The following is a 27,995-nucleotide window of genomic DNA, read 5'->3' on the forward strand; positions in this document are numbered from 1 at the left end:
CATTACTTATATGCCTGGAATAAAACATAGGAATCTTAACACTACATTGATTTGACTTTGTAAGTGGTTAACTCATAAATCCTCTTAATCAAACAAATGTGTCCAGACTCAAGATTAAGGTTGTTTTTAGGATTTTTTTTTTAAAAGTCACCACTGCCAAATTTTAACTGTAAGGGAAGGTGTTATATGTGCAGTTTCTGGTGTTACTGCTCAGCCTGCAATGAGATTATGGTATTGTTAAATTGAAGGAATTCCTGTTCCGTGGTGTTGTTTTTGGCTGATCCAGTATTGTGGGTTAACTTCATGTGATGTATTTTCTTTAGAACAAATTTCCTTCAATTCATCAGCAGAAGTTCAAGCTGCTCTGCTAAAAGTTTGTGACATTTTTTTGGAAGTGGTTATGAACATGCCAATGAAAAGTTAACGGATTGTCAGGAACACGCCCTTGAGAATGACGTTTCTAATTTTTTCTTTATTCTTTATCTTTTGTTTATCCTCTTTTCCCTTTTCAATACTACATCTTTCCAGCCTGGCAAAACTGTTGTGTGAAGCTGTCTACTTATGACACAACCCTAGAGAGCTGCAGAAGAACCCAGACCAGGGAAGAACAATCTAATTATCTGCTAGAATGGAGGCCTTGAGCAGCAGAGATCCAAGAGCAAACCCGCAGTTAGTGGTTACTGTTGACTCTATTCCTGGCTCTCTCACGGGCTCGTTGGATAACCACTGCTGACTGATTACAGTTGGGTATTTCAGACCCAGCCATAAAAATAAATATCAACAAATTATCAGTAGTGCAATTGGTGCAGAACAACCAGCAGGTCACCTGTGGAATTGTCTCTAAACAGAAATAGGTGTGTTCTTATGCTTCACAAAGGACAGAAGCAGCCAACACACAGAGTAAAACTGGAATGAGCTTTCTGACAGAGTCATCTGGATCATGAAGGGGTATGCCATTAAATATTTAGTCAGTGGGAAGAGGCATGTTATTGTAGGTAACATAGCTAAGTCATCAGTCTTGGTAATTACAGATAAGGAAACAGTGTAGTCAGCCAAGCAGTGGAGAAAGATGGATTAAAATAATATGGCGTCAGTAAGAAAAGGTAGAGACAATTTTTTTTTTTTTAAATCAAAATAATACCTGCCATTTATTTGTGTCTGAATTTCTTTATATTTGATTGAAATGGACCACTTTGAAAATGTCTAATTGGCTCATTTAATACAAATGTCTGTCCAAGCCTCTTCAAATCCATTGAGAGAGGCAGAGAGGACTATTAAGAAGAAAAAAAACATTAAAAAACAGTCAGCGAATGACCCTTGTCATATAGTCCTGTTCAAACATACACTTTCTTTAACAAGTGCAGTAAAATGCAGCTTTGAATTGGATATGGAAAGAAATATTCCCCCCGAAAAGTTAGATTTAGCTCAGCCGTGAAAGCTGCTCTCTTTAATGTGGCAACAACAGGAACACAAGAGCTTCACATTCCCCTTTTATATGTTTAACCTTTGACAAAAAGGTTAAACACTTTCCTCACAACTGACTCACATCAGGAAACGCAAGAACTATACTCTCCAGATGAAGCCTGGCTAGCTGCAAACTGCAATGTCAGCGTCTGAAGTGTAGTAAAACAAGGATTCCTTGTGCAGTTCCTAGCACTGCTAGAGGGGCAGGAAGTGGGTCAGCAAGAGGGTCTTTTCCAGATGGGAGAGAGCTGAAATGGTGACAGGAACAGTAAGGAAGTTCAGGGCGGGGGGAGAATTGGCTCTAATTTCAAACAACTCACTGAGATCTTTTTTAAATGCGTTGATATATTAAAATCCCCCTAGCAACATAGCAGGAAAGTTTACAAAACATTAAATGGAATATCTGTGAAAGCCTTCCGTGTTTTCCATTTTTTGCCTTACAGATATTTTAGGGCCAGATTCTCATATGGTGTCAATATGCCTTAATCCCCTTCACTTGGCTGATGACTGTAAGATCAGGTTTGGCTGGAAGTGTCGGTTTATTCATTGGAAGACTGGTGGCCAACCTCCTGAACCGTAGCAGCTCCAAACAAAGTCAATCAAATCTGCAAGTACTTAGTACCTCTGAAATTCGGGTCTGGGAACCAGACGGTAACACTTATTTTTGCTTAGTGCCCTAACTGGCTAGAGGGGTACTCCAGGTTAAACACAGGTGGGCCAGAGTTGCTTGTGGAGTGCTGAGGAACGAAGGCTTCAGGAAATGAGGAAGTGCTGAGTATTGACCTCTAGCCAGGACAAAGCATAAAGAAATGATCAAGGGGATCAAGGGTGACTCCACTGCTCCACTTAGTATTTGGAGGGAGCCACCTACATACATACGAGTATGCCTGCAGGACCCAGCATAAGAAGACCCAGGAGTGCAGTTCCTCCACCTAGAAGATGCTGGGGAATGGGAAGAGAAAAGAAATCACTTTGAACATGGCAATCAGCATCTGGAAGTAAGGTCTGCCTGCATCCATGGACAGACCATGGCTGGTACGACAGCTGGGCAACAGAGATCCTGAAAAGGTCTTGATGGGGGTAGATGATGCTTCTTCCCTTCCCCATGGCATACTCTGGGAGGGAAAGGGGAATGTAGGATGTGAAGAACCAAGCACGGTTTTCAGGAGCAGTTCCTCTCTGAGGTGACCCCTGAGCACTGGACTTGCCATCAGCCCCAACTTAATCCCTCCTCTCCAACTCCCACTGCTCTGATCAGCCTTCTTCATTCTAAATTTTAACTTGATTAATTATTCTCTGGCAGGAGAAAGCCCACTAGAAAAAGTCACAGAGCTCTAGGACTTCTTGCTTTTCCAGGCTTCCTAGCTGCCCCACCTTTCCCTGCTGCTAGCAACCAACCCACCCCACTGCCCTGCTCATCCCTCTCGTGACATCACATGGCCTCATGCTTCCCAGGCTTTTGGTAGCAGCAGCAGGAAGCAAGACACAGGGGAACACTTCTCTTGCCTGAAGCATGCATTTTAGGGTAGAAGGGTGAGCTGGCACCTCCGCTTGGCCCATGACACAAAAGCTCTTGAAAACCACAGCACAGTGTAAGGAGCTTAGGAAATGGTTGTGGCCAAGTTCCCGGTTCCCTTATGCACAGTAAGGCAATTGTGAAACTCTCTGTAGCACAGCACAGCATGGGATGGTGTCGGGGTGTTGTCCAAAAGTATTCCCTTCAAGACAATGTGCAGAGAGGATGTGAGGAGGAGGCTGTTCCAGGACTCTCTTGACTCAGAGGGAAGAGAGCTGCTTGTCACAGCAGCACAGACCCCTTCAGTCAAGTTGGTGTGGATGCAGGCTTCACAGCATATTAGGACATGGAAATGGAGTCCTCTCTGTCTTGAGCCTACAAGGAGGTGATCCTAAACCATGAAATAAAATTATAGAATAAATCAGATCTATAGGTGTGATCTGTCCAGCATATCTAGAGAGTGACAATGCTCTACCACCCCTGTCCCGAAGGTCTATCTTCTGCTTCCTTCGTTGTATGTGCAGTATAGCAAACAGTAAATCCTAGCTCTGGAATCTGGTGGGACTTCTCCCACAATCAAGGACAAATTCACTCTAAGGGAAGCAGAAACTGGCTCTTAACTACTGATTCACTCTCCCTCCAACACCAAAATAAACAAAAAAAGAAACTCTTCTGCATGTGATGAGTATTAAAAAATCAGTTTTCTTGGACACTGGGATGAAGAGGGTCAAGAGGTACCCCCTATGCACTGACCTGCAGCATGCTGTACTGCACAGTTCTAACAGGGGGTGCAGCCACCATCTCAGTGTCCCCCAGGAGACCCACCACTGCAGCAAACTACGGGGTTATACTGGGTTTACAAATGGCAGTGAGGACTCTGGCAATCAGCACATTCAAAAATCATCAGACATCTGGGCTCCAGCATTTTGGTATCAACTGTGCCCATTCTGCCCCTCTCTTAAGAAAGCTTTCAAGCCCAATATTTTACATCAAACCGACAGCATTTGCTACAAATATTGTCATAGAAACACTGCATTTTCTGCAGCTTAGTATACAATGCTAGCAGGCACCAGGTGGCGATGTAATTACAAGATTAGCAGTCATATCACAAAATCATGTTGTAGTAGAAGTGTTAAAATTATTATCTAGACACTTTCATATATCATTACTGATCCAAAACGAAAATTTTGTCACTCTCTAGCAACTGCCTGATCTGACAAGTACTGACTTTCTGATCCTCAGTAACAGGATAGATTTGACCTTTAAAAGACTAAAAGGAAGGTTACCTCAGTGTGGGATAATTGACAGCTTTCAGCAGGATTTTTTGAGACAGATTCTGAGTGGGTTTGCTCATGTTTTCGTGTGCGCATGTGCATGTGCGTTTCAAGGAGCAGGAATAACTTGTGAATGGGCAGAATGAACTCGTGCCCTGCTCATGAAAATAGCAGACACTGTGCATCACTACTTTGCAACAATTCTCCACTGCAGAAGGGAAAAAAAGAAGCGAGTAGAACAGGCATGTAGGGGCTGACTCAGTGAACAAATGTTCACTTAGTGGAACAAACAGAAGAGACGGTAACGAACATCCCAGCTTGCTGACTGGAATAGCTGGCACTAAGTGCTCAGACCTGTAGCACTAATGGGCTCTCCAATTCAGGATCAGGAGCAAACAGACCTCAGGCCTGTTTCTCCTCTCATCAGGAGTAGCACATTAAAGTCAGCAGAGCTATTCTGACATACATTCCCCTATCTGGATGCCAGATGGGAAATAAGTAACACATTTTGAAGAGTGAGAGTGACTAACCATCGGAACAGACTAGCAGGGGAAGCAGCAGATTCTCCATTTTCTGCGCCCAAACTGGATGCCTGCTTTGTGCAAGCTGTGTTTAAGTGAGACACACAAAGCTCACTGCAAGGACAGCAGTCTATGGTCTGTGATTAGAGAACATACTATTCAATCTGGCTCTCAATTTTATTAACTTGTAACAGTCAGAGCAAATGAAAGGAGAATTGGGCCCTGCACTATTGTTTCTCAGGTAGGTGCGTGAACCAGTCTACTGGAGTAAATACTTGCAATGCGGGATTCAAAGTTCATTTTTTTCATAACTCATCTGCTGTTATAATCACATCATTTGATATTCACATTAGCTCATCTAAACTGGTTATAAGTGAATTATCTTCCTTTTGGGAATTAGTACCTTTGCTCTGCATTGTGATTTTGGATAACAAAGACCAAGCCTAATTTACAGGCAAAATTTGTGACCCCAACACTTTGGTTTTACTATTGCATCTCTGATGCTTAATCCCATTTAAGATTTCAGCCAACTTGCAAGAGATTGACACAAATCATTCAGGTAGAATCTGCCTCTCTCTGCAATAAAGTATGACCTTTGAAGTTCAACATAAATAATACTCACATCAGACATTCATTTGCCCATAATCTCTTCCAGAGAGCAAAGATTGTGAGCTAGTTTAAAATGATTTCTCATCAAAAAGACATATGTTTCTCTACAAACAAATAATATAGTTTGTAAATGCTTGTCTGTGTGTCCTCAGACACATACATTTACTTCTAATGAACTGTGGAACAAGAGTATCCAATGAAGATGGATCCATGCTACTGTAACTAGCAATTGGCAAAACTGACTCAGAAAACTTAATCAGCTGAGTTTTAAACAAGCAACATGCCTATGCTTTCACTCCTTTTAAGCAACATGAACATACCACCAACCATAAATCTTTGTACTAGTTCAGTTAATTCTGATAGTCTAGTACATGGAAGAGCAAAGATATAGTATCTCTAAATGGTGACATTTTATTCTCAGAGTTTCATTATTATTCATTTGGTATTCTGTGCAATGCATCTCATCTAGATTAATGCAGTAGATATTCATGTGGATCTCCCCTTCAATTAAAACTGTGTTATAATTCACGATTGGCATAACTAATTGAAATAATGCTTCCTTTTTCAATCACATAATCTACACATTACAGAAGTATGTAACAGTCTTTTTGTCTGCTCATTAGTAAGTTGCATAAAAAGAATAGACCAGAACTGAGTTTCTTGAGATAAAGGAGATGAAAAGCTTATTTTCTTCTGCTGTTTAAACATGTAGATGGCTATGAATAATTTGTGAATTTCCTGTACACATATGTGCCCATCTCCATCTCCAAGCATCACTGCACGTAAAAAAGGAACTATCCTGTTCAGAAAGCAGTGGTCCAGAATAGTCCCAAGTCACCTCACTGGACTGTATGCAAGAGAACACAGCAAACCAGCTCTTTGTGGCTGTCCATCAACAAGCTCTGTTTTCAGTCACTGTGCCATTCTGCCCTTTGTGTAAAACTACTGAAACTATTTGGGATCTCTGCTGTCTTCCACCTTCAGAGTTCAGTATAAAAGGCAACTTCTTTGCTACTCCCACACAGAAAAGCCTGAATCCCAAAAGGACTGACTGCAGTGGATCAGGCCAAAAAGCTTCCTCCCTGCCACCACAAGCACTCAGGTAAAACTGACTCCTTCTAAAAACTCAGCTTTGGGTCCTGCGGTGCTTTTTCAAATTTTGAGATCAGGCATAATCTACATAACAGATGTCTTCCAAGGATTAAATCATGTGTCACAGTCAATATGATAAATGGGCCTATATTTTGGTGCCTATTTTACATAGTGCTGCAGAAAATGGACTTTTCTGTTCTCATAATTTCTAATCCTGCATGTACATTTGCAGTCTCTCGGGTCATTGCTCCTTTTCTTGAACAGTGTGTTTTGTTCTGCATCAAACAATAAACCAAGCACTTCCTCACCATACTCTTCTAGTTTTTTATCTCCTTTTCATTGAACAGGATTTAAAAACATTGTTTCAAACCCATTTTTGACACACTGTTGCGCTGCACCAAATTTAAATAATAGTTCCCTGGGGTAGGCAGGTACTTGTTCTCTCTTCAGTTAGTGGTGCACTTTGTTGTAAAGCACAAGGAAGCACCAGCTATTTCAGTAGAGCTGAGCTTAAGCTGTGTTTTCCTGGAAAAATATATTGCCAAGCAGTAACAAACACAGCTGTCTGTTTTTTGTTTTGGGTCAGGTGGTAGAAGATCCGAAATTAATTCAATCTCCAAGATGCATCTCCTGAATGAACATAGATAATATGAAAATCTCCTACCCGGGGAATTATAGTATATGTTCATTTTTTACCGACTCTCAGGGACAAATTCTACTTCATATCTACACCAATGTAAATTCATAGCAATAGCACTGACGTTGGTGGTCTTGCATTGAAATATACCCTTGTATATCAAATTAGGGTATGGCCCTCCATCCAAAGGTGGAAGGTATGTATGGAAAATGTTGATTACTTATTAAAAGTGGAGTGCCTGCAGTGTCATTACCAGCTGAGCTAATATGTCTTTTCAAATTTTTGAGGATCATTTACTAACAGAGCTTTTAAATATATTTTAAGATATGAGTTTAAAAAATGGAAATCCTGAAGAAAGCATGAATTGTTTTTTAGTATTTCTCCTCACTGCTCTGAGAAATTTGCTCAAAATTCAAGAGAAGGCACTGCCCTGCTCTGTATCCCCCCAGATGCACTACTATGGGTTAGCCAACTGTGTGATCTCATGGATGAACCACTGGCCTGAGGATCCAGCAGCCAGGCCCTGCTGCCCCCCTGCCATGACCTGCCCTTCCCCTAACCTCAGTCTCTGATCTCTCCACTCTGCTCCCTGTGACTTATTTAAACTTCAAGCTGGGAAAGTACCATTGTTTGGGGCAGCATCAAAAATAAGTCTCAAATGTGTCGAAACACTTTCCTGGGACTGATGAGTGTATGTTCTCTGAGCACAGCCTGTTTGGCCAGGGCTGGCCTCCAGAAGTCATGGCCAAGCTCTAGCTATGCTGGCAAAGTCCCCTGCAGATACTCATCATACAACAACTAAAGGAGTTTCTCTGAAAGCATTGCTACACCGGGATGCCTTCCTCCTCTCCTCCCCATGCCTCCATCTAGCAACTACTCTAGCCAAATACTGTGGTACAAACCTGACCTTGATCTATCTGCTTCTTCCTATGAACACAAGAGCAATCAGCTACAGCTCTTTTCCATTGATGTAACAGAGATCAGCTGTGCTCAGGGCCCTAAGCAGGGGTGTGATTACAGGAGGCAGTAGACCCCCCGTATCACCAAGTAGAGGTCTGTGTGGTGGGACAGTGGCACAGCCAATGCACAGCCACCCTCTCCAGTGCAGCTGCAGCTGCCCCACTAGGGAGTCAAACCTGGAATCTCTGGGGTGTTGCTGTAGAACATCTAAATTGAGTTGTTAATTCAAGAGGCCGCATTATGCTCCAAAAACCTCACCTCAACAAGCAAACCCATCTCCTTGCTCTCTGCTCCCCTCCCACCTTGCCCTATCTTTACACCTTTGGATCCTTATGTGAAGTTAGCACCTATGTCATCCTCTGTGAGGATGTAAGGGGGTCATTTTCCTTCTGTACTGTTGGTTTTTTGCTTTTGTTTTTGTTTTTTTTTTCCCTTTTTGGAACTGTTCTTGCCATTTTGCAGACAAGTTCCCAGCTCCAGGAGAACAGTGCATGCCTGCTGTGGGTGTTATGTGAACGGAAATTATGTGGTTTGGATTTTTACATGAGAATTCCAGGAGAAGGCAGAATATTGCAAATAACCTCCATAAATCATTTTAAACAAAGCTCAGGAAATGCCATAATGATTTAACTGGCAGTATCTAAAAAGAAGTTCACACTGTTCTCTGACTCCTGGTAAGTAAGTATGTTTGCTTAAGATGTAATTGAAAAAGTACTGTGTTACCGTTTACATTTTCCATTTTGTATCTCCTGTCCAGGAACAGCTCATTGCTGGCAGCTCTTAGTTTGTACTATGCAGTATTTCATCATCCAAACAACAGTCCCTCTGGGGCTACAAAATAAACGGCTGGAGGGAGATAGGTACCAACCAGAAAACGGCTGGGGAAGGCTGGAGTGAAAGGCTGGTGACATCTATAGAGCTGCAGAGTTACTGCAGTTTCCTTTGCCCTTCACTCTCCTCAGTCATTCAGGCTGAGAAACAACCACCCTTTACTCAGTGTGGGATTCCACACTTAAAACACCAGTCTGGTTATTTGTTGTTCTCTAGTGCCTCATTTATTTATGTCACTGCAAAATTGTGCCTAACCAGATTACTGTTTTTTAAGAAATGCTCTTTGCAGGTGAGTAGCCAGACATTGAATAACCAGATTTGCTTAGTCCAAATCAGTGAGGAGTGTTGGTTGGGAAGGAGATACATTCTCTACTGTAAAATACCACTTTTAGTAAACACATTTAAGGAAACAAAGTTAATATTACCAACCAGAGACGTACTTTCAGGACAGCAGCAGATGTCTTGTTGCCATCAACCTTTGACATCCAAAGTCACACTGTAATGAGCTATGGAAAGAAAAAGAAGAAAATTTGGAGCACAATAGTAAAATCTGGGAGTCTGTGATCATTTCCCTTACTGATCTTCCACTAGGCTTAAAGACAGGATAGTGGATGAGCTGTTTCAAGAACATATGCAGTTATAAAATTATCTCTTGCCTCATTGGTTTTATATGAACAAAATAGTTGTCTACAGTCAAATCTATTTACTTGCTTGTCTCTCAGGTAAGTTTTATACTGTTCAATAAAAGCTCACCTGTCTTCATAAACAGATAAACCTTACTTATTTAGAATACAAAATCAATACCAGGACATCTCACATTAATTCCAAGATGTTAAAAATCACTTATTTACCTACTTACTACTACTTTTACTTCTATTTTTACTGCTTAGCTGCCCCAGGAGGGCTGGGGTTCAAATACATCTATTTAGAGAGAAAAGGCCTCAGTCTGATGCTCTGATAGAAGACAAAGTCGGAGAGAAGAAATATTATCATCCTTTTTTTTTTTTTACCAGTAGGAACTGAGGCACATGGTAATTTGCTCATACACTCCAAAAGCCTGTGTCAGAGACGGAATTTTAATTTAGATCTCTTGAGTCTCTGCAGTGCCATTTCTAATGTCTCAGTGAAAGGAGACTTGAATTTCTGTCACATTTCTGAGGCAGCGGGCCTCAGACAGGCCTCCTTCAGCTTCCATACATGACTGCAATGTGCCTCAGAGAGTTGCTCTGAGTGACAGGAGGCACTTGCTTTCCCTGCTGGCAAGATAAGTGTGTTTATTATTTTCTCAACCTGCATTTTGGAAGGTTACTTATGCAGGCTTAGAAGTTCATGTGTGACTCTTCTGTGCCAGTCCTCAGAGTCATGGTCCCTGCTGCTGAATATTTGCAATGCTCTTTTGATCCACAGCTTTGAAGACAGATCTATCAGAGAAGATGGGGAACTGCCACAGCTGTCTTTTCTGTAAGTATTTATTTATGCTTATAAAACCAGATAGGAAAGGTGCTCATCCTGTGCCCTAGGCACTCTTGATGATTATTTAAAAGCACAGCATAACAGAAAGGCAAAACCAGTAGATACACAGAGCAGCAACCTTTGCTTAGAGCCCACATCAAAAGTGAGAGTGTAACATGAAAGACTAAGGTCCAACAGACCTCCAGCATGAAAAAAACAACACACCACACACTAAGAAACAGCCATTTTCCAAAAGCCCTAGAAATTGCCAATTCTTAATTTGGGACTGAATCACAACAGATTGGGGAATTCTGCACAGAGATGAGGTAGAAGTACCCAGGTCAAGCAATATGACCATCACAGAGCAGGTCCCCGGAACATCTAGAATGTAGTTTATCTATGCAAATAAAAAAAACGAACAATAATTCTTCATGACCACTGAAGAGCTTCTCAGAAATTCTGACCTTGAAAGCTCAAGCAATTTGCACATGATTGGTCACAAGTATTGACAACTCCATATAAAAATCCCTCTGTGGCTCCCCTCTCTTGCTCAGGCTCCTAAAGGTATCAGGGTTAAAATATAGCAACTGCACACTCTCTGTTCTGATCCAGTACAACAGCATTCAAACACAGGATGTGACCATGTCACTCTGGGGAAAAAAAAAAAAAAAAACAAAACACAAAAAATGATCAGCGAATGTCTTTTCTCACTCCCTCTTCTTCTGAGGCTTTTCTAATCATTCAGTGCTGTTCACTGGAGGCCGTTGTTTTTTCCCAGGAGGTCACAGCTGCCTTGAGAGAGTATTCCTGAAGCACCTTAAGTGGCTTTCAGAGGAAGCTGTGACATTTAGATGCAGGCAGAACAAACCAGGAGGTTGAGAACACCCCACTGGCTGGTAGCTGAATGCTGGGCACAAACAGAGTGCCTCAGGGTGCAGAATTACAGCCCTCCTCAGATAGGAGGCACGAATTGAGAAGCCATCCTCAAATACATCCCAGGGAAATCTCAGTTGCAATTATTCTCCTTCTTGCAGTTGAATTGGCAGCTAAATACTGAATCTTGTACTGCAAGAAAATATGCTATTATTTTCTTGAAGAATCATGTCCTAGTTCATACTCTCCTTAGATGTTCATTTTCTAGGAGGTCCAGATAGGTTCTGTGTATTCTGAGCAAGCTTTTTGAAATGTCTCTGCATTTGACATGTTGGAAAATATTGGGACAGCATAAAGGATCACTGAATTTACTCTTATTAGACCTATATAAATATCTCTCAATTGATGACCAGCTCCCCTTAGGAGAATGGGGACAGTTTGCTGGAGTCAGTGATTTAAGTTTTAAAAGGTAAATTCCTGGTAAGAATACAGACTAGCTTCAGGCACCATGAATCATTTACACCACGGGTTTGTACCAGAGCCTGTGACAGAATTGCAGGCTTCTGGAATTTTATGTTAGCTGTTCTTTCCCTCACCAGGCACCATTTCACCCCATCCAGGTTTCCAAACTCATATTAGCACTGTTCTTTCATATTTTGCATTCTTACATTTATTCTGTCACATGTTCTATTGGATTCCACCCTGACATCACTAGTGTTTACATGAACATGGTAGACAAAGGGATTGCTTCAGTCTTCTGATGCCACAAGTCCCAGCCTTTTTTCCCTCTCACCAATAAACTTCAGGTTGTTGAGACAAATTGGAATGGCTCCAAGTCATATAAATATTAAATTGCATGTGTGTCCACTGCTGTGGTGCCTCACGTGAACTGCAGGACAGCTGCTTTGTGCTGCTTTTCTCTTTGGTCCCAGCTATCTGAGATGTCCTGCTGACACTGAATGGACACAGGGTAGGGCAACTAACACAATATGCCACAGGACTCACCCTACCCTAGGCAATCTAGAGAAACCCAGTGGGTTGGCATGACAATTCCAAATTATTTAAATGACATAGAAACAAGTCAAACTGAATTAAAATCAAAATGTTTCTTTTCTGTTCAGGAAATACAATACAACCAATTCACTTTGGGACTACAGAAATATCTGCGGCCTCCATTTCCTAACCAGCATTTATTGGAACTTTTCAACCCACAGAAAGAAAAACATAACAATGTTATCATGTTTGGCCCAATTCCTGATAAACACAAGTTTTCAAAAAGCAGAATTTCACATGGGATAAAATGCTTACATTTATTTTCTCTTTTACTGCAGAGTGGGAAAGAACCTTAAGCATAAATATATCAACCTCCAGATTATTTCTGCTTTCAGATGGAAAGATGGAGGCATAAAGAGACTGAACTCTGACTGATCCAAGGACAAAAGAACAGTAAATCATCCAAATTACTCTCAGGAGTCAGGAATTCTGACTCTTTGTCCACTGCTATAATGATTAAATGATGATGCCAGTCATGAAAAAAACCACATAACAGGAGAAGGTGGGCGTCAGAACACCTGTAATTGGCAACAACTAGGCTAATCATATATAGTCTGTGGAATACGAATACTTAAAAAAATACTTTATCCAACCCACACAGGAAAACTGTAACACTCCATACTCCTACGATGCATTGTACTATATTTCTTCTTGTTAAAACCATATCAACAGTTTGTGTAACACTCTTACTAACACATTCTTAAGTTAGAAATAGGAAGTGAGTAATAACGCAAGCAAAAGCATCTCTTGTGTTACTTGTGTGTGTGCATGCAATATATTAGTGACATGTGTCACTACTCTGAATCAACAAGAGAGATATTAGATTGCTTGATTCCTGGGTGGCATTAAATTGAAACTGAAGGTCACCTTTTGTTACTTTTCTGCTCTTGGGGACATTGCATCAATAAATACAAACAGGACTTCCATGTTATAAAAGAGTTAATGTACACAGAATTGACATTTAAATGAAAGGATTAAAATGCTGTAAATGTAACAGAAAAAATGGATCTCAGACAGAATTTACTTTGAAATATGGATCTAGTCGTGCCTCAGTACTCCTTTAGGCAAGTCTCACCATCACATTGCAATGAAAACTGGGAAGGGAGCTTTCAGCTGATACTTTAGCAAATAAAGAAAAACTTATTCTTAACTCTTTCATTTCTCACTTGTTGAACTGTACCAACAGCTACCTGAATACAAATAGCTCTAGCCAGTCACATCAAGAACACAGAATAAAAACAAGCTTTAGACATTTTTAAGACTTAGTCCACTCTGGATGTAAGCAGACAGAACTTACATCAACTTCAAAAGGAATTGCCCTGGCTTATGCCATGGACGAGTGTGACCTTAGAGCATATTTGTTTTATATACTAAGTCAAATATATGCAGGTATGAGCTCAGAATAACACTTTTGAAGTTAGGGTCTGGGGGCAAGAGGTTAAGGAGGCTGTAAGGCAGGCTTTGTCCACAGCCTACCATCTTAATAAATTACAAAAGTTCAAAGTAAAGTAAGCTCAGAAGAATTCAAGAAACTCCAGTACTTAATAGTTTTGACCCGTCATTTCAGTTTAGAAGGGATTTTCCTATTACTTCAGCTATGATTGCTGATATATTTGAATCTTCAGTGACACTAATACACAAAATAGTACTGCAGACTCATCATAGAATGCCCTATCTTGACCCTCCAGACCAGGAATGAGACAGAATCTCCAGGCTATGAGGACTTTTTCTTCCCTCATATACCATCCACTCCACAGAGAACTGATCTTGCTGGAAGCTGAAATCTCATCAAGGACTTCAGCATAACAACTGCATTGGAGCTCCTGCTTCCTCAGACTTTGCGCTTCACCACAACCCTCCACCTTCAGCCCTTCACTTGTGACACCCTGGCATCCACAGGTAGCCACTGCTCCAATGGGTATGGAAGCTCTGAAACTTCACTAAGAAGATGGAGGCACATTACAAGAAAAAGAGCCATTTCCAGTTCATTTACTACCTTGTGGCTAGAGCTGAGAGGCCAAGTGGCTGTTTTGGATGGTCCAGAGCATGACCTAAGATCTGGAGAGAAGGAATTATGGGGAAGTAAAAGCAAGGGAATCTGCAAAGGTTCAGTCAGAGTAGGATCAATCTGGAAAATGCAGAACACAATATAAGGATACTGCAATACTTAAGAAGTGCTGTCACCTTGTCCTTGTGGTACTGTTTTAAATCACATACATTTCGATTTTTAGATTCAGGATACTCCATTCCCACCATTTACTGTTGACTACTTCACGTGCCTCCTCTTGCTTCTGCTACTACACCTTCCCCAGACTTGAAGATCCATGGGTAAATGTTGCTGTTTGTTACAGCTGTGGAACCCTGCTGAAGTTTGCAGGATTGAAAGCATTTAATTAGAATAAGAGTTAGCCCAGTTTATGCTAATATGATGAGATTTACATGTGATATTATATTTTTCTGACCTACTTCAGTTTTGGTCTCATATTTCACTGCAGCCAAGCAATCCAAAACCATAATGGCAGGGGAAAAAAAAAAAATCCAACCAAACCAAAAACCGGTAAACATTTAAAACCATGAACTGTGGTTCTTTTTGTTCTCCTTCTGGTTTGTGGTCCCTGAAGGCTCAGCCCAGAAGAAAAGATTATTTTTACTTTAAAAGTTAAGATTCTTAAAATGTAGCTATGGTTTAGCTATAACAGCATCAAATGCTGCCAGACCTGCAGTAAAATGTTGCAGTTTCTTGACACTGCTTTTGACACTGTCATATCACAAGTATTGACTCATGGAAATGCCTCTCTCCCAGTCAGTTCCTGCAGGGCAACAACCTCTGCACAAAGATTCCTCTCACATCAACAGCTAATCAATGCAACACTTTTCTGAGGTAAAGCTTCATCAGTATTCCATAGATAAAAGAATGATATGCTGAGAGATTAAGATTCAAGATCATTCCCCCTCTCCATGTTCCAGATTCAAACTTCAGCAGTCTCCCAGCTCCAGGCTGAGTTGATATCTCGGCAGGTGCTATTTTCCCACTATCTTCTTTACCTGACAACCTGGTTTATGTGGAAATAAAAAACAGGTAGTCAAGCTTGAAGAATGACAGAGGGGTTTCCAGTGAGGTCCCCCATCTGGGGCCCTCTCTGGTAAAGCCTGAGAGCACACTGAGTCATTAAACACCATTAGCTATTTGTCTAAGTCTTCACAGGGCTTTTCTGGCACTATGGGGAAGTCAAGCTACATCTCCAGAGACAGTCTGCTAGATCTGCAGCTTGTCCCTTTGACAACTCCAGTCATAGGGAGACTTTTGTCAGCAAGTAATAGCTAAGAGGTACAGAGCTGAAATGAATCCCCACTTTTTCTCCTGCAGTACCAAGCTATCAGGTGGGCATTAACAAGCCAAGTAAAACCAAACCAGTTTTCAACAGCCCACTTTCAATTAACCAGGCTCCATTTCCCTGACAAAGTAGAACTTTGCAGTAGGCCCTAATGACCACTACTCACAGTTCTCAAGCCTCTTCAGTGCTTTGTTCTGATTACATTATTTTATACAGAAAGTAGAAGGAAAGATGAAATGTAGCTATTGCCATTCGGGAACAGAGCAGTAGTCCAGTTTGCTCTGAATCCTGCCTCTGTATCTGGACTTGAAAGAAAGAAGGGGAAAACAAAAAGTCTGCCTTCTTACCCTCTTCAGTGTCATGGCCTTAGACACTTTTTTTAGAAAACTCTTTACCTGATCCCACCCAGTCATGAGTCGGTATCGTGGAACATGAAGACCAGTGTCATGGTTCAACCCCAGCCAGCAGCTCAGCCCCACTCAGCCACTTGCTCACTCCCCCCCGGTGGGATGGGGAAGAGAATCAGAAGGGTAAAAGTGAAAAAACTCGTGGGTTTAATAGGTAAAGCAAAAGCCGTGCACACAAGCAAAGCAGCAGAAGGGACCCCTTCCCCTCTCGCCGTGGCAGGCAGGCTCAGCCCTCCCCAGCCCAGCCGGGCTCCAGCACGCCTAACGGTGACTGGGGCAGACAAACGCCGTCGCTGCGAACGTCCCCCCCTTCCTCCTTCCTCCCCCAGCCCTGGACCCTGAGCACGGCACCGTACGGCCTGGGGTGTCCCCGCCGTGCCCCCCCAGCTCCTCGTGCCCCCCAAACACTCGCTGCTGGGGTGGGGTGAGGAGCAGGAAAGGCCTCGGCTCTGTGTGAGCCGGCTCGGCAGCAACGAGACCATCCCGGTGTTCTCACCACTGTTTCCAGCACAAATCCCAACCACAGCCCCATACTAGCTACTGTGGAGAAAATTAACTCCATCCCAGCCAAAACCAGCACAACCAGTAACTGTCAGAGCTGTATAGGCTGGAGTAAGTGCACATGCTTTCTTTAGTAATACCTGTTTACTTTGTACCTCCTCTTCTAAAGGTCTGACAGTCCATCCCCTGCTTCATTTTTAAGAAGATACAGCAACAGGGTAAGGATATAGATGCATATATACAGATATAGATGGTATATCACTACATACAGTGATATAACAGTTGGCCACAGGTAAGTAATTTTTTTTTCTTAATATTTAGCTCACCCTCCAGTTTAAGTTTGGATGACCTTTCAGTTTCTCTTGCTGAATTCTATGCTTGAATGCCATATGGATCCTATGTCAGTTACTCCTACTGTGAGTATCATACACATCAACTGGTGTGCATTACCCAAGCACTAAATAATGGAAATTGCTTAGTACTTTCTCGAATAGTTATTACAGAAAATTAAAATTCTATGTTTCTTGCAGTATATAAACTTTAACAGCATTCATATTTTGCATGTAGAAAGGTACTAAATTACATGGCAGACAGTACTGTTAAGCAATAGCAACAAGCCTTTTCAAAGACAGTTACTCCCAACTGGTTTGTTTTAGTAAGGGAGGCTCAGATCAAGTATTTTTGAAATTGTGCGTTCATACTCTCTGTATTTTTTTTCCAACCAAAAGTAAGCCAGGCTATGTTATGGTTATTTGTGCAGAAACGGTTTGTGTAAGAATTAAAGACAGATGTATCCATTAAGAAGACTGGTGACATTAACAATGGGTTCCTGTACATATTCTGTAAATAGCACTCTAGAAAAACAATTAGTTTCATTTACTGAAAAAGGAGTATCTATGCAAGAAAAACTCCAAAGTTGCACTAGAAAACTTTCACCTTACATAGGCTATTCCTATTCAGGTTTTTTAACTGCCATTCTCCGTTATTAATATTTTTCAAATGGGGAAAACTTAATTCATAAGCTCCCATATCTCAGAATTTGGAGTAACTTTTGAGCACTGTCTGATGAACTAGGCTTTGTCACAACAGGCAGAAAGAAAGGGTGCTGCTGCTGCTGGCAGTTCAGTAATGCTAAGTGACAACGAGACTGGGAACGAATACCAACTAGAAAAATTCAAAGAAAAAGCTTGAAAACAGCTTCAGGTGCCAGACAAAGCAGTCTTGCAAAGCATATGCCAACTTCTGATGACTACATACAATATGCAGGTCCTTGGTTTCTTAATCAAGTTATTTTCAGCAAAGGGATATCTATCCTGTCTTTATGTTACCTGCCATGACATGTAAGTTAAAATTCTTAGCTGATCATATGCCCTGAAACCTAATTAAACCAAAGACAAACCTCATCTTTTTCCAATACACTGAAGGCATTTTTTTAAGACATACACTATTACAATCAAAAAAGTTATTTTCTATGGTGGCAATCTCTTAGAAATATGATACCAAACTTAACTCTGCTCAGGGTATTGATCATGAGGCCCTAATTGGTTTAGTATTTTGGCTTGCCATAGAGTGATCCCTTGGGGCCATCATTATTCATGTACATATTCATATACATTTCTCTTTACAGCCATAATTGCTGGTATATACTGGCAATGAATGAACTTCAGTAGCAAAGGGTATTTATTTATCCCAGATACATGGAAAGTTTAGGAAGTACTGAAATTATTATTTCTGAATGAGTTATCTGAAATGCCATGTTTTCAAATATTTCTGACCTTGGTAGGACTATTCCAAGTCAGAAGGTACTTTCTATGAAACACTTTTCTATGGGGGTCTTGGACCAAATGTACATGCAGTCTCTTGCTACCAGAGCTTGTGTTTCTGTTCCCAAGGATGACTTTTGACATAAATTTTCTTCAAACTGGAGCAAGAGGACTATTAAATCAGAGAAATAAATAGGTGAAAGCCTTTAGCCATACCAAATTATATAGACTTCAGCTATCTCAAGTGCCTATCAATTCTGCTTAGCAGCAGCGCTTGCTGTGATATGCTTGTTTACTAATATTTGTAAGACTACAACAGATGTACAAAATCAGCTAGGCTACAGTGAACGTTAAGACAGGGCAGCTGATTGTTTAATCTAGAGAGAGAGACTTTGTTAGAAACACCGCTAGCTGTTGGCTGGCATGGAAATTTTTATAGTCAAGAGGCAATATTCCCTATAGTGACAGCCTTTCCTTTCAGATTTGTGCTTTTGTCCCCCTTTATTCCCCCTTAAATCATAGCAGCTGAAGCTAGACTACAGATTTTTACATATAGGGAGGTCTGGCTGGTGATTGCTGTCAGCTTTGCCAAAACTTTTGTGATTTCACTATTTGTATGTAAAATATGCAACAGCAAGAATGCAAAAAGCATGCAGAGCCAATGTTTTGAATGCTAGATGTGGACAGAAGAGATCCTGAATATATCAAATGAATCTAGGAATAACTGCGGTACTTTAACGCTTTGGGAAACTTGACATGTATTAAAAGGCAATATTTGAGAGTCAACTGTATATATCTCATTGATCATTTTATGGTTAAGTTTCCACAGCAGCCTTTAGTCCTTTTTTTTGTTGGCAACAAATTTTCATGGGCTGTGAGTATATATATATGTGTGTGTCACATACTGTACTTCTCAATGGATTACATTTCCGTTTGCAAAAAAAGACGTCTTTTAGCAACTAAAATGCAGCCCATGTAGTTTCATGTTTTTGTAAGAGTCTCACCTGTTTTGTTATGATTGAGCTCTGGTGAGTTGGTATAGAAAATTACAGTCCCAACCTCAGGAATTTACTATCCAATTTAGAAAAAGATATTTTAATCATTGATAAGAAATATCAGGGGAAAATGGAGGCAGAACAATACAGGTGATAAGATCAAGCAATTACAAAATTATTTTGATTTTAGAATTTCCCCATCAAATCTTAATACCTAGTATTTTGTTAATCTTTTTTTTCTAGTTTCAAAATCAGCCCTGCAGCAATCCCTGAGCAATCCAGAACTCACAGGAGTGTCAAAAGTGAATTTAAAATTTTAAATGTGCCGTGTTTGTAGATGCTGTCTTGAACTATCTCTCAGGCCCTGATACTGACAGTGCGCAGATGCCCACTGATTTCCTTAAGCAGTCTTAAGTTGAGCAGTTACTAATACCAAAGGTTCCATGAACACAAGCTGCTTTTGAAAATATATTAATTGTCTATTTTATTTTTGTTCCTTCTCATATTCAGACATAAATTGGTCTAAAGCTCTTCTACTTCTCATTATCAGACCGTTTTCAAAATTGTACATTCTCACAGAATCAGAGCACATGTTCTCTCCTTCAGTAAAGATGTCTTTCATGCTGTAGCTGTAGAGGTCTGCAGGCATGATCCCCTGAAAGCACACTGCCATCAGTGTACTTTTTGTCCTCAAACAAGGAATAGCAAGCTGCCATTCTGATTTCCTTTGAGCCATATGCTTCAGCATCTTGAAAGCATCCAAGCCAAGACTTCTTTTGCTTTTCTTGAACCTCTGAAGTGAGATAACTTCACAATCCCAATCTAAACTTTGGGATTTTTTTATTTCTGACTTTTGTACAAATTGAGGTTTTTACCTCAAGCAGAAATTATGCTTCCAAAGTTTTGAATATGACCATGTTAACCTTCTGCAGTGTGCGTTCATCAAAATAGCTGCTAGTGACACAAGTTGAGAGAGGGGAAACCCCAGTACACGCACCATATGGTCACAGGTACAGCAGCAGAAACAGCAATTAATAATTAAAACAGTTCTTCATGGTTTCAAAATGGCTTTTCCATGAAATATTGACAACTGCCAGTTAATCCTTCTTTATGACTACTTAATTCTGAATAAACAGACCTCTTCCTCAACTTTGGGAAAAGTTTTTTTTTTTCTCTTTCGGCCTTTTTTAACATTTGAAATATAAGGAGTATTATAGTAACCATGGTATCCTGATGACATAATGGTTACCATGAGAACAAAGCTGAAATAGTGTCATCACAGCCCCTTCTCTCTGCTGTGTGTTGAGTTTTATATTTAATAGAGATGGCCAAACTGCTGCCACCCAGCCTGGCCAGTTCTATCCTGCTTCACTTGGGTTTCAAAGCCTGTAAAAGCAAAGCTGCCCTGCGATGCTGCCTTCCACCTTAGCACAGTTAGTTTTGCTTCAGGGCAGTAGTGCCACCAGCTTATAAAACTACATAGCAGCCAGGTAAGAGAATAACTGTGTTGTAGCAGATTCCCCTAAGACAGTGGCATTTGTCATGTCCCTAGGACATACTCCAGTATAGCCTGTGGCCATGTGCAAAATGGCAGTTCTTGGTCTTCACTTGCCAGATAAACCAGATTTTAAATCATGTTTACTTAACTGTGCTAGAAGATTTCTTTGCTAACCTCTGCAGGGTCTCCCAATGCATGATAGTCTGTGGTCCAGTCTGCCCAGAGAGTGCTTTGTACCCACAAAGGGATCCACTGGCTCCAGGGGGTACTAGCTAAGTACAGAGATGCATCACACCCAGCCTGTTCTAGGACAAGAGTGCTGAAGCAGGCACCAAGGCTCAAAACAACACTGTGACTCAAGTTGCACACAATTTGTCTTTATGAGTGCTCCTGAGTGCTGGCAATTCAGAAATTAGTTCAGATTCTCTGTTACTATCAATCTGACTGCTGTGAACACCAAGTGCTACCCTCCCCTGTGGCCAGAACACCCCAATGTAGCAGTGCTACAGGGCAAATGGGCACTGCCAAAACGCTGTACCCAGAGGGTAGCTCCAGCTTCAGATAAGCAAAAGCTATTCCCTGTTAGTTTTCTGAGAGAAGCTCCTTTTTCTTTTATTGCAAGAACCGCTGGACATGACTCACTGCATATTGTTTGTTCATTTTGCTATATATATTTCCCAAATGCTATTTTAAGTCGCCTTTCTCCCTTACGCTCCTACCAAGTTTACTGCATGAAAACAACCCTCTAATTTTAATTTCATATTTAACCAAAACAAATGTGGCGTGGCTCTGCTCACTTCAGTAAAGCTATCTTAATTTATATCATGTATGCAGATATAAGAAACGTGTTCAGAGGGGAAGACATGAAGGGTACTACAAAACAAAGGAGCCAACTAAGCAGGCAGCATTTCATACAAAGCTCCCTGCATTCTGCCTAACAAAATGTTACCACACCAACCCAAGTCAGTTCCTGCAGATGGTTCACATATATTTCCTTCCTCTTCTAACCAGAATCCACATCATAGGCTCTTCCTAAAGCTTCTGGCTGTCAAGTTTCTATTGTAGTCCCTCTTTAGTACCCACTACCTGATTTTTTTACCCCACTGTTCCACACAGATCTTTGAATTTCCTTTCCTTAACCTTACACTCCCTTCTTGGAAAATCGGGATACAGAGTCATTGTCAAAGGCTAACTGCAAAGATTCCCCTTAAAACCATAGAATAATTCAGGTTGGAAGAGACCTCTGGAGGTCATCTGGTCTAACTCTTACTAAAAGCAGGACCAACTTGGAAGTTAAATGAAGTTGCTCACAGCATTGTCCAGCTTAGTTCTGCACACCACCAAGTATGGAGACACCAGTCTCTCTGGGCAGCCTGTCTCAGTTTTTAGTCATGCTCACTGTGAAAGCAAAAGTAGACACAATTTCCTTGTATCTGGTCAGAATATAGCTCTTGCTACAACTTAAGAGTACTCGCCTCCTGCACTTTTGATATGCAGAGTCTGATTCTGTCTTTGTTACTCACTGTGAGGTAGGTGAAGACAGCACTATGATCCTCCTTTTGCCTCCTCTTATCCAGGTGAAAAAAAATAAAAACACCTCAGCTCTCTCGACCCCTCTGCAGCAGCACGCTCCAGCTCCTAACTATCTTAGGGACCTCTCCACTAGACTCTCGCCAGTTTGTTAATCTCTCTCTTGTATAGGGAGACTCAGAACTTCAGATGCAGCCTCACAAGTGCCTCACAGAGGGAGAAATCACTTCCCTCAACTGCTGCCTATGCTTTTGCTAATATAACCTACTATGCAGTTGGCCTTCATTGCTGCAAGGGAACGCTGCTGATTCGGGTTCAACTTGTCATACACTGGGACTCCCACAGCCTTTCCTGCAAAGCTGCTCTCTGACCAGATGGTCCCCAGTTTGTACCGTCACATGGGATTACTCCATCAATACAAACAATACAGTACAAAAACACAAGACTTTGCACAAAAGCACAAAACTTTACATTTGCCTCAGAACATTGTGAAGTTTCCATCAGCCCTTTCCTCAGCCTCTTGACATCCCTCTGAACAGCAGCCCCAATTTGGTTTCATTTGTGAAACGAGGGTATAGTCTGTCCCCTCAGGTAGGTCATTGATAAAATGTCACTGATAAACAGCAACAGCCCCAAAGGAACATCACTAATAGCCAGTCAACAGATAAATTTTGAATTGTTGACTGCTACCCTTCAAGCCCCGGGGCTCAGTCAATATTTCACCTGCCTTGCAGCTCACCTATCATCCCATACCTCCTCAACTGTCTACAAGTATGCTATCAAAGACTAAGTCAAAACCCTTGCTAATGTCAAAGTAAACAATATATACTGATTTCCTCTTGTTGTCTGAACCAAACTCTTCAACATACAAAACAATCAGACTGGTCAGGTATGGTTTGCCTTTGGTAAGCCCATCCCTGATGTTCCCAATCACCATCTTCTCTTTCACGTGCCTAGAATTTTCTTCCAGGCAAATCTTCATAACCTCCCCAGGGGCTGAGGTGGGTCTAACCAGCCTGCAGTAACACAAATCTTCCTCCTTAATCTTTTTGAAGACGGGCATCACATTTGCCTTCCTCCAGTCATCAAGGTCCTCCTCCAGTTGCCACAACCTTTCAAAGATAGGAGAAAGCAGCTTTGTACTGACATAACCCACTCCCTTAGCACCCTGAGATGCATCTTGTCTGGTCCCATGGACATTTATTTATAGATACTTTTTATACGAAAGGTAAACTTGTAAAAAATACAACAGACACAGTAGGGCACAGCTCAAAGTCAGAATATAAATAACTATATATGCAACAGTTCAGGATTTTTGGAATAACCTTTTGTAGAAAAAAAACCCAACGAACACTCCATTACTGAAGGACCTGTTCTAGTTAGTTCGAGGACACTTGGAGAGAGTAAATTCATCTCCATCACTTCTACTTTGCCTTACCTTAGGACAGGAAAGAGATGGGGAGATACGACCTGACTCTGAGGCCAAATATAAGCTGGCCCTCATATTGTTTGGAGAAGCCTTAAGGAAATGTGGATATGTTCATTTTTGTATGATCTCACATACCTGATGCAGAACTACTACACTGGGATGGAAATGTTTCTCACATCAGTACACAATGGACTTCACCAGCTCTCTCTGCCATCTTTGGTTAGCCTTCTGGCTCTTTTATTCCACCACCTCTGCATGAGATCTGTCCTGTTTAAAAGAAGACATAGGCTGAAGCAACCAAGAGAAGGAAAAGAAATATAAAAGCCTGCCAGGTTCCACTGGACTCTTCCCACTGGAAGCAGGATTAATTCTTTCCTTACACAGCAAAGTAGGGGGGGAAGGATGCAGCCCATATGTGTCAACATGGCCAGATAAATTCAGCAGGTTTGGCTAATTTGAAAGAACTGAGCCATTCAGGAGCAAGGCCCAGAGCTGTTGCATTATTTATTAACTGTACCTTTGCTACTTTCCCCCAAGATGATGTCAGTCCACTAGGACTGTGTTGTTTAATCTGCTATGTTGTCAGTGGGACCCTCTTTCTCTTTTTAAAAAGAAAAACTGAGTGGCAACGAGAAGCGTGAAAGCTACAGCTGAACAGCTCATCGTTCTTCTGAGGGTATCACCTTGACGTTTGGAGAGGGCTTTTGCCGCAGGAAGCTGCTCCTATTCTTTCAGCCACAGATCCACAAAAAAACCCCACAAGGACTACTCTTAATGGTGCCTGTGATTCCACAAGGCTTGCTCTTACATCTAAGGAGAACTGGGCTGGTGCTAGTGCAGGTCAGCTGTTTTGCTGCAGATGAAACGCAGGGAAAGGAAGCAACCTCAGCATCACACCCCAGGTAACACTTTGACCTCAGTGCATCTATCTTGTCATACAATTAAAACCTTCACTGGCTTTTTACCTCCAGAAGGCTGATTTGCATTTATGAACCTGAGGTTTAGAAAAAATAATAAGTACATACATAGTCCCAAAGAGCACTTTCAACCACATCCCTCAGCCACTAACAGGAATTTCACCAAAAGAAGTATGTTGTGAGGGCCTGACTGCTCCTTGCTGTGAGCAGGTGGAAGGTCAAAAGGAAAATAAAAAACAAAGTAATTTAGAAACTAGCTGGACTAGATTTTTTAATTACTTCCTGAGCCACAACATCAAAGAGACATATAGCATTAACAAGGACACAAATATGGCAGTGTACCAACTTCAAATGTTACAAATTCCCAGCTATTCCCAACTTAACCCTTATCCAGGATCCTCTACCTGCTCCAACAGCTGCCTCAGACCCAGATTAGCCTAAATGCTTCTTCACTCTCAGCAAGATCAAACTTTAACCCAAATTTCAGCTATAGCCTCTGCTCCACAGCCGTATCAGCAGATGCTTCAAAATTATTTAGGTAGCATCTTCTGAATGCTGCTTCAAACCCGGCTCATCAGTTGGGCTTCACCCAAAGTTCAACCCTGACCCCAGCTGTAAACCTATGTCAGAAACCTCTGCCTCCCTAGCAGAAAGCTGCTGCCTGAGTCAACAATGAAGTCCCTAGCATAGCTAGCAATAAACCTAGCTGAGTGGTCACTGAATCTCTAACCTTCATCCTCAGGCTCGTGTCTGATGTTAACCTCACCCCAATCTCACACCTATACCCTTCCTAATTGTGGAAGGCTAGTGATTTCTACCTTCCTCAGCAATGATTCCTTCTTGCTGCCCTCCGCAGACTCAAACCATGCCCTAACCCTGCTAGACCCTGACTAGCAGGGTGACAAACACCAGAACAAACCCAAATGCCAGACTGCAACCAGACAAAATGCAAGCTCATCATGCCCTCATGGCTCAGCCATATACCTAACCTACATGTTGGCCCCTTCTCTTCCGATGTAATTTTAACTGAAAGTAACTGAAAGCTGACTGATTCCAACGTTCTCTGCAGCAAGCAGGTGGAAGAGCACAGGGTACCCAAATCTTGCTATTCAAAACTAGTTGGGACAGATTTGCCCTGGTTTTCCAGAAAAAAAAATGCAGAGAACCACATGCAGCAGCACGTGTGGTTTTAATGTCATACCTCCCGCACTTTGGTAAGCCCAAGAAGCAAAATGGTTTCGCAGAGTAAAGCAGAGATGCCCTGATGCCTCTCAACTGTTTACTGCTGCTGGCCCCATTCCCCTGCAAAGCTACTGTGCACCCCACAGCAAGGATCTGCAGATGGCTGGTACAGCAGCTAGAAGCATTTGGGAACAAGGAGAGCTAATTCCCTGGTCCACTGCAGTCTTTCTGAACTCTAAGAGGAGTTTCCATCACAGGATCATTCCAGGTTTTCATGTCACTGACTTTTGAAAGAGAAGAGAATACTGAGCTAGTCCGGTAATAACTGATGAGTCCAGTTTTGCCTCTTACATCCAACTCTGACTCACCCTGCACTGATACCAACTCGCAATTCTCTCTTAATTGGGAAAATCGCTAGGATAGTACTCACTGCCAGGATTCCAGGTCATAAAGTCATTCTCTGACTCAGAAAAAGGTTTACAACAGCTGTGGCAGTGATATGTACTGTAGGTGAGTCATGTTGAGCTATTAGTGCAAACATAAGAACCTTATAAAACAAATACATAAAGAATTGCACTGACCCATCTAAATTACAATCTTACCTTTGTTATTCTATAGCAAACGACTTGACGATGTTTTATTGTGCACTCAGTTTTCAGGAATGCAAAATTTAAAAACTGAAGTTACTAAGACACTTCTCATCATATGAATCCCAAGCAGCTTTTTAAATTCAGAGGCTAAAATTTTAGCTGATATAAATTTTCTGGCAGGCATTAAATTTGTGGAGGCATACTGATTTAAAACAGCTCAGAATCTGATTCTAGATTCATGGGATGAAAACCCATGTTTATTGATTATGTAACTGCAAATGCAGATATGTCTTAAGTGCAGCATGCAATGTATCTAACAGCTTATAACAAAATATTCCATGCATATTCAGAAGTGGAAAATGCCCTGTTCAATTTAAATTGTAGGAGAGATTTAGATAGATAAATACTATTGGGTTTTGCAATCAAGGATTCCAATAAACACAAATTAGAATATATACAAAATATTAAGTAACTTAGAGAAATTGCTGACCTTCAGTGAACGGATACTGAGGTAATTTCAGACTTAGCAGGCCACCATTACCAGACCATTTAATCCTTTGGCTCTTCAGTAAATTAGGCTACTAAAACTAACATCACAAATCAAACTCAATATTCATGCCAAAACACCGGGAAAACCTCTGGTCTCCAGCCAGAGGCTGTGAAGTACGTGTTTAACAAGTTACAACATTTTTAGGGACAACTGATCTAAGGAACAAAATTATGACAAGGCTAGCCCACAGTACCAAGTGACCACTGGAAAAACCAAGTGGGCTTAAAGCAGTATTTGACATCCTTTCCTCCCTGCTATTACTTCTGGACAAGAGTCCTGGTTCAGGTAGCAGGTACTAGGGTTTTATCAGTATAAAATGGGTTGCTTTTGGTAGAGCAAAGCAGGCTTATTGGAGATGAGGAATCAGCCACGTTGCCTTAATATAAGGCCATGGCTCTGATCTGAGAAGGCATGAGCCTTCCACCTTCTGCTCCAAGCCTTTTCACCCAAACTTGAGCTGACGGGGGGCACGCTCCACATCCCCATCAGCACAAAGTCAACCACGTAGCTAAAGCACCTGCACTAAGACACGTGCTCTAGCCACCGTTCTGATGCGGCCCCGGGAATCTGGGGGCTGAATGGCAGAAATAAACTCCCGGGGGGTGCCTACGTCTTAAAATGGCCTCTCAGCCCCCTCTGAAGAAGAGAGACTGGGGGCGGGGGGGGGCGTTGGCAGCCCGCGGCCGCCGGCTCCCCCCCTCAGGAAGCAGCAGCCCACCGAAGCGGCTGGGGCCGCGGGCGCCCCGCCGCAGAGCCGCCCGCCACACACCGCCCGACCCCCCCGGGCCCTCACTGCGGCAGCGGCTCCGGCTCTCCCGGGGGCTGGGGCCGGCTCCTCGCCGGCCGCTCCCGCTCGCTGCCTGGCTGTTTCATTCATGCTTCTTCCTTCGCCATCTCCCTCTCCGACTGAGGGGAAACGGGAGCGCGCGTGGGCGGCCGCTGGAAGGCTCCCTGTCAGTCAAGCGGCCGAGCTGCAAAGAAGGCGAGCGAGGGAGAAGGAGGGAGAACAGCTTTCC

The 27,995-nt window shown here is 41.9% G+C and overlaps 1 long non-coding RNA gene across 1 annotated transcript; it reads right to left on the reverse strand.

The window, feature by feature from the left end:
- Positions 1-3,208: 3,208 nt before the first annotated feature.
- LOC116959651 lies at positions 3,209-27,955 on the reverse strand. The gene is made up of 4 exons (XR_006164668.1): positions 27,773-27,955; positions 23,876-24,007; positions 9,345-9,410; positions 3,209-3,371 (listed from the first exon to the last, which is right to left on the reverse strand). It is a non-coding gene; the product is annotated as an uncharacterized LOC116959651 (long non-coding RNA).
- Between the last annotated feature and the right edge of the window lie 40 nt (positions 27,956-27,995).

The sequence above is a fragment of the Tyto alba genome, unplaced genomic scaffold, assembly GCF_018691265.1.
Source record: "Tyto alba isolate M040663 unplaced genomic scaffold, T.alba_DEE_v4.0 Super-Scaffold_8, whole genome shotgun sequence".
Taxonomy (NCBI): Eukaryota; Metazoa; Chordata; class Aves; order Strigiformes; family Tytonidae; genus Tyto; species Tyto alba.